The sequence below is a fragment of the Alligator sinensis genome, unplaced genomic scaffold (assembly GCF_000455745.1).
Source record: "Alligator sinensis unplaced genomic scaffold, ASM45574v1 scaffold1150_1, whole genome shotgun sequence".
Lineage (NCBI taxonomy): Eukaryota > Metazoa > Chordata > Crocodylia > Alligatoridae > Alligator > Alligator sinensis.
In genome coordinates this window covers 597,024-604,197 of record NW_005842423.1, presented here as the reverse complement: position 1 = coordinate 604,197, position 7,174 = coordinate 597,024, and positions in this window count along the sequence as shown.

The following is a 7,174-nucleotide window of genomic DNA, read 5'->3' as shown; positions in this document are numbered from 1 at the left end:
GGAAAGACATTACACACAAACTGATTTAAGTGATCAGAAACTGGTTTGAACCTGTAAAGAACAGATGTTCAGTACACATAAACCAGTTTGAGAATGGCTGGAACTGGTTTGATATAAACCTGGTTGAATGTAGTATCAGACTTAAATCATTTGACTCAAACCAGTTTATGCAATGTCTGTCCCAGCCCCCTTGCTGTTTTAAGATAAACCAGACACCCCCAACATCCCAGCATGCTCTCTGGGCTGGAAGGGGCTCTATGATGTACAGCACAGCTGGCCCTCCCCTCTGATCCCTGGCTGGAGCTCCAGAGACTGCAGGCTGCTTCCCCCTTCCCCTCACCACTCCCTGCTAAACAGGAATTCCCCGCTCCCCTCTTCCTTGCTGAGGGGATGTCTGTTTATTTGCTAGGAGACCACATGCTGGCTACAGTCCATGTTGAATCAACAAGTAGAATCAACAGGCAGAATCAACCAGTAGCTGGTAATATCCCTCTGTTGTTTTCTTAATTGGGTGATAAACATCATTATCATTTCCCTGCTGGTCTAATCAGAGCTCTTATGGAGCCTGGCCATGCCCCCTCAGCTCCATGCTGTGGAAGGAAGGGAGGGCTGCTGTAGCACCCCCTGGATTCTAGCCTGAGCCACTGCAGGCATGTGCCTGCATTTCTGGGCTGTCCATCAGGTTACCAAACCTGATTTAGCCTAGCCAGGTTAGACTAACCTGCAAAGATTGAATAAGTTCAGGATCAGGCTTTTTGAATGTCTGTCCCTAGCCATGTCCCATTACAGGTTTAAACCAGTTTATGTATAACTTCTGTCCCTACTCATTGAGTCTGGGTACCCCTAAGACAACTTGCTGTCTTTGAAAACTTGAAAACTCTTCCAGCAAGCTTTCCTACACTGATACTCCAGCTTTTGAGTGTCCCAGGATATTCATCTTCACAAGTAATGCTCTTTTGGCAGACGTTGGCCATGTACAGTCTCTCCTGGGAGAGTCATTGCTCTCAAGAATAAATCCTGTTCCAGCTGGCTGACACAGGATGTTTGAATTGAGTGATTGAAACCAGCTCAAAATGCAGCAAATGTTGTCAATTTTTCATTCAAATGTCAATGTTTTTAACTCCTGTCCTGATACTTATATCAGTTGGCAGCTTGTCAGATTTTTTTATATGTGTAGCTTATACTAAATGGATTTTATTCAAATATCTAAGGGTAAATAAAATATTTTTTCCTATGAACAATAACCTCTGCACACATTCTTTCAAAAAAATGTCTTTAATGTTGGAGGAAAATCTATTCTAGGAATAATAATAAATTAACTATAATAAATAAATATTATGGCAATTTACTACCAAGTTAGTAATTGGATTGTTCCTGACACAATGCTTTCTGAAAATTATAAGGTCACTAAGAAAAGAAAGATGAAAAAGAAACTGATAATTGTCACTCACCTAGTAGGTACAAATGAATTGGATAAAATCCTTTTATTACACTATTTAATTAGTTACTACACATCTTCACACACACACAAAATTTGTTTTATGGATTTACATGACTAAGATGTAATTTTCTCCCCCATTTAGGAGTGCTAAAAATGCAATTAATTTGGAGGGTAAACATCTAGTTGTTTGTCAAGCCCTGTACTGATGATGTATGTATATGAAGGTGTTTAAAGCCCAGAAGTGTAAAAATTATGGGATATGAAATTGAATGTTTGATAAAGAATTCAACATAGAACTGTGAACGTAGAACTTAGTTAGAATTTACTGTCCCATTATTTGAAAGAGAACTATCAAGCTATTATTGACATCAAATTATTCAAATAAACATGAGAGTTTCAGGTTTATGCCAACATTGAAAAGTGGGCAAATGACCCTAATCATTAGAGTTTAGATCTATTTTGGGTTTTTTGGTTACAACATGTGTCTAATTTAGAGGGTATTACTGTCTTGGGGTGTGTGTGGATGAAATGAGGGCCCTAAATTGAAGCGGTGGGTTTTTAAAAACACCACTTCAACTTAGGACTAATTAAACCCCCATGTTGTGCACACACCTGACTTACCTGCCTCTGGCGGTGGGGAGGGGAGGGTGAGCTGCCAGTGGGTGGAGTGGTCCCTGGGCTGCAGGAGGGGCTGGTGCTTCTCTCTGCAGCAGCAGTGGCCCCTGCCCACAGGTACCCATCTAGCGTGGTCCTGGAGGCCACCACATCTGCAAAAGGATGTACTGGGCCCCCCACAGCTCATCTCAGGCAGGCAGGCAGGCTTTTTTTTTTCCTCTTTTGGGTGGAGCCTGCTTTCCCGGACTACTCCCAGACTGCCTGCAGGGCTATCTGCAGATCCCCTGAGCTCATTGACAATGTGGAGGGGGCACACACAGGTGCACGTGCACCCCCTGAGATTGGCAGTGCACCCTCTGTGAAAAGCAGCACCAACACTGCCTGCAAGAAGCTCTGCTGATGGTGCAGGTTCACATGCACCCCCTGAGATTGGCAGTGCTTTGCTCCATGGCTGGTAGGGAGCAAAGCACTCAAAGGAGTTTTAGTTTGCTGTGCCCCAAGTCATTTAAGGTGCATTATGCTGCTGAATTTACTACAGCAGCTGTAATTAATGTGCAGTACGCAGCTGAGGCATGCAAACACTGACACCATTAAAGCAGTGCAAAAGCATTTAGACCACTTTAAAGTGTCATGCACACATGCCCCTTGTTCCACCTACACATGGCCTTAGGGACTAAGTGAAGTTACTCCAATCTTATTCATCCTTGGTGGATATGTCATCTATATAACCACATACTACTCAATTTAATGGGAACTCATAGCTTGGAAGCTGCTGAAGACTTGAAAATGTGGGATCTGAGTCTGTCCTTGCTTATATTAGTTTTAAAATGGTGGCAGTCCCTTGATTTTTATAACAGAGTAACTCTTGATTTTAGGTATGCTAAAAGGAAATCAGAATTGAGCCCTTAGAAGTCAAAGTTTTATTCTTGTTGTAATTACTCCAGATGTCATTACTGGCAACAGCATTCATCCATGTTTTCCTGCATAGTAACAGGCAATGATGTAGTTAAAGAGGAGTCATTTTTAAGTCCCATCACTATCATTATCTCAGTACTTTTTTCTTCACTTTTAAAACTTTTAACAGATGTTTTTGTTTTGCATTTTCATTCCATTTATTGTGTTTCCAGTGTGACTGTCAGCAACATGAGGCATGTAAGTGGCCAAAGCACATCATTTGTACATATATACACCTGCTTCTTTCCCCATAGATAGAAATACATTAACTTTCTTTGAAGCAAAACTTCAGTTAACTGAAGCATTGTAGCCCAAGGATGCTGCCTGGAGAGGGCATGCATCGGAACTTCCGACCTCAGTGTAAAACTGCACTCCCCATTCAACCTCCAAAGTAGGATGTCAGTGAAAATATACAATTTCTCATCAAGGGAATAACCCAGGGAAGACAGATGTCCCCTATTCTAAAGTACATGCTTATATATGAAAGAGTAAGGCTTTAAGCTAGGTCCTGAATAATGAGTAGTAAGTAACTAGATCATCCTCTGGAAAGGAACTATACCTTATGTATATCTTTTAGAGATTATTTCTGCTGAATTCCCCATTTATCTGGAATGGGGAGAGTACAGAGTCAGCTCTTTCAAAGACTTAGCATTTTTTGTATGTACAGTTTGTCAGACTCCTTTGGGAAGGTATAGTGGGCAAATCCTTGGTTCTGCCTACTTCCTATCTTTCTGCATATTTCCTCACAAAAGATACAACCATTGCTTTGCCCTGGTAATTTTGAGTCATCTTAAATACTCTTGGTAGCTACTAGCCAGTGCTTAAGATGTTTGAAATGGTGAAGTTACACTTAGACCATACTAGATCTGTGGAAAGTTGAGCAGTGTTAAAATTAGTATGTTGTGAACAGTCATGTGTTAAGGGTTAATAACGTTCACAGCTCTGACTTGTAACTAGAGGGCTGGCAAGAAGGGTGTAGCTAGAAGCCAGAATACAGGGGCTCTATCTGTGTTTAGGGAGGGAGAGGGGGGGAGCCAGGAGCAGTGCATCCTGGGATGCTGGAGAACTACAAATTGCTTGCTTTATCTTGATGGAATAGATTGAAATTACACTAATGCAAGATAGGTACCACAGCCCTCAGTTAACCCATTTCTGAAGTGGCATATCTGAGACACTCAGAGGGCACTTAGCATGAGTTAATGGGCTTTAACCTGCAGACACTCAGTTTTAAGTGCCCTTAGTATCAAACCTAAATGTAACATGTAATTTCATCCTATGAGATCTATTTGATGGTATGTTCCAAATGATTCTGCATAGCAATACAAGACTTTTAAATCTCAGAAATTCAACTCTTATAGGCACAATTTCCAGTGGCAATGTTCTTTTGCAACCACACAATTTTTTTACTCTCCTATGGAACCACTTAAGATCAAGGTAGAATTTGGTTGATAGTGATGAATGTTTGTGCACTTCATGTGCTAATACTAGCAAACCGATAGTAAAATATGGGAAAATAATAAATAGAGATGGAACTTTGTTAAGCCAACTAATACGCAATCTGTGCACCAGTAAATCTGCTTCATGTTCTGTCTTCAGATTTCTGTGACTCTAAAAGGCCAGCCAAAAATCTATTTACTCCATTGCTCATAACTTAACGGCAAATACTTACAAGGAACTTCAGTGTTTACAGACTAAGTAGAATCTGTTCCTTTATTATGTGAAATATATTGGAGTGAGGAGAAGTGGCTTGCTTGATCATACTTCTTATTATGATAGTACCATAGTGCTTTTTAAAGCTTCAAAGCACTTTACAAATATTAATTAATCCCCACAACAGTCCTGTTGTTGTAAATATTTTTACTTTATTTATGGGAAATATGAGGCATAGAGAATGGGATACTTATCCAAAAGTCCAGGAGATATCAATGTCAAAATCATCATTATAACTTTTGGTTCCCAGTTCTGGGGCCTGACCTTTTATACCAATTTTTTTCTGGTAGTGTACAACATTTTTTGTAGCAGCCATGTTTGTGTTTGTTCATTGCTTGAGTTCAGCTCATCTAAAGACAGCTTGCAGTGCAGTTACTGAGGAGGACCATCCCCTTTGGTCTGGAGGTGGTTTTCTTCTTTTTACTCCTGTTCACTATCTTTTCCACAGACCTGCCCTCAGGTTTGTGGAAAATGGACTAGTTACTAATGGGACTGTTACTAATAAAATTGACGGTATGCTTCTCTTCTTCTGTGTCTGACAGCACAGGACATGATCTTTCACATCACTTGATGAACTGAAACCCAGCCAATTTTTAGGCCATCTGGCAAATATTAACAGACTTGGTATATTAACCAACAATGAATGGGAAAAAAATGCAAGAAAATGCTACATACATTATTTTTCTAGCTGCAGAATTTACTAAAATGTCTATTCCTAGGCCAGTATTCTGAGTCTAGGACACGCTTCTGATTTAAGCAGTGCCATTGTGGGCCAAGAGTAGAAGTAAGCACGAATCTGGCTCAACACAGAGAATATTTTCATGAGAAGGGAGTTCTGTGCTCTGTTCATGAATTTTATATTAAGTGATTCTTGGCCTGCGGGGTCAGGCCAACTCTCAGGATCTTAATATTGCACTGTTAGACAGGAGGGTGTGACACAATTGCACATATACAAATACACAAATCAGATAGGTGCATACACACGCACACTACCAGCTCAGGCACATACACATCCAAGCCAGCCTAGGTACATGCATATACCTATCACCAATTCAAGCACATACACTATATATCCCAAAAGTTAGACACACTAATTCATATATCATGCACACAATGCCACATGTATATACACCCAGACACATTCTCACACTAGCAACTCAGATACACACATGTTCAAAATAACTAATTTAGGTTCATGCACACCTATCACCAGTTTAAGCCCATACATGCTACACACACCAAATTTAGACAGAATCAAGTTACCAGTTACCAACACCTGCACATCCAATACACATACGTGGATTACTAATTCATATACCACACACACACACAATGATATCTATATATGTATATATATGTGTATTCACACATATACCACCCACCTACACATACACACAAGTGAGTTCCTAAGTTGGGTGTTGTGATGTGTGTGTATGTATGTATATATATGTATGTGCTTGGTGTACTTGGTCTACCTGGGGAAAACAATACACATACGTGGATTACTAATTCATATACCACACACACACACAATGATATCTATATATGTATATATATGTGTATTCACACATATACCACCCACCTACACATACACACAAGTGAGTTCCTAAGTTGGGTGTTGTGATGTGTGTGTATGTATGTATATATATGTATGTGCTTGGTGTACTTGGTCTACCTGGGGAAAAGTTAAAGTAAGAAAGTAGAAGTGTAGGGAGTTAAAGTTGCTGGGAGTGAAAGTCACTTGGACTGGGATTAGAACTGGTAGACTAGAGGGGCCTTGGCTGGAGAACTGAGGCTTGGGGTTAACTTTAGGTTAATTGATCTTAATTGATTAAAAGACAATGCCCAAAGCCTACAGAACAAGGGAGTGATGCCAGCACAGAGGCTGGGACTGGAGCCAGAGCTATGGGGGAGCTGAAGAGGTAGGTGGGGAGAGGGAAAATGGGATTAAGGGAAAGTGTGGGTGTTAAAGAGGGGCTCTGGGTGTGGGGAGCCAGAGGATGGCTCCGGGGCAGCTAGAAAAGTTACAGGGAGTGGCAGTAGGTGCTGGGAGCTGGAGAAAACTGCAGGAAAGCCACGAGGAGCTGGGAAGCTGTGAGGGGAGGGTGGGGGATGACTGCAGAAGGTGTGGGGGAAGCCTGAAAACAGAGAAACAGAAAGCAGAAAATCACAGGAAAAGCAGCAGAAGAGACTGAGAGGTGGCAGGGGCAATGGGAAAGCAGAAAAAGACAGCAAAAAGTCACAGGGAAAAGGCAGTAGGAATTGAGAGGAGATTGGGAAACTAGTGGAGAGGGGTGGGGGTTGGAGCTGAGAGAGAAAGAGAGAATGAGACTGGAATTTAAGATAAGGAAGGGACTGGGATTCAGTAAAATATGACCCAACTCAGGGTTGCAAATGACAGTGGTTTTATTGAACAGGGGAGATGGTGACACAATGTCTTATTGGTTCCCTTGC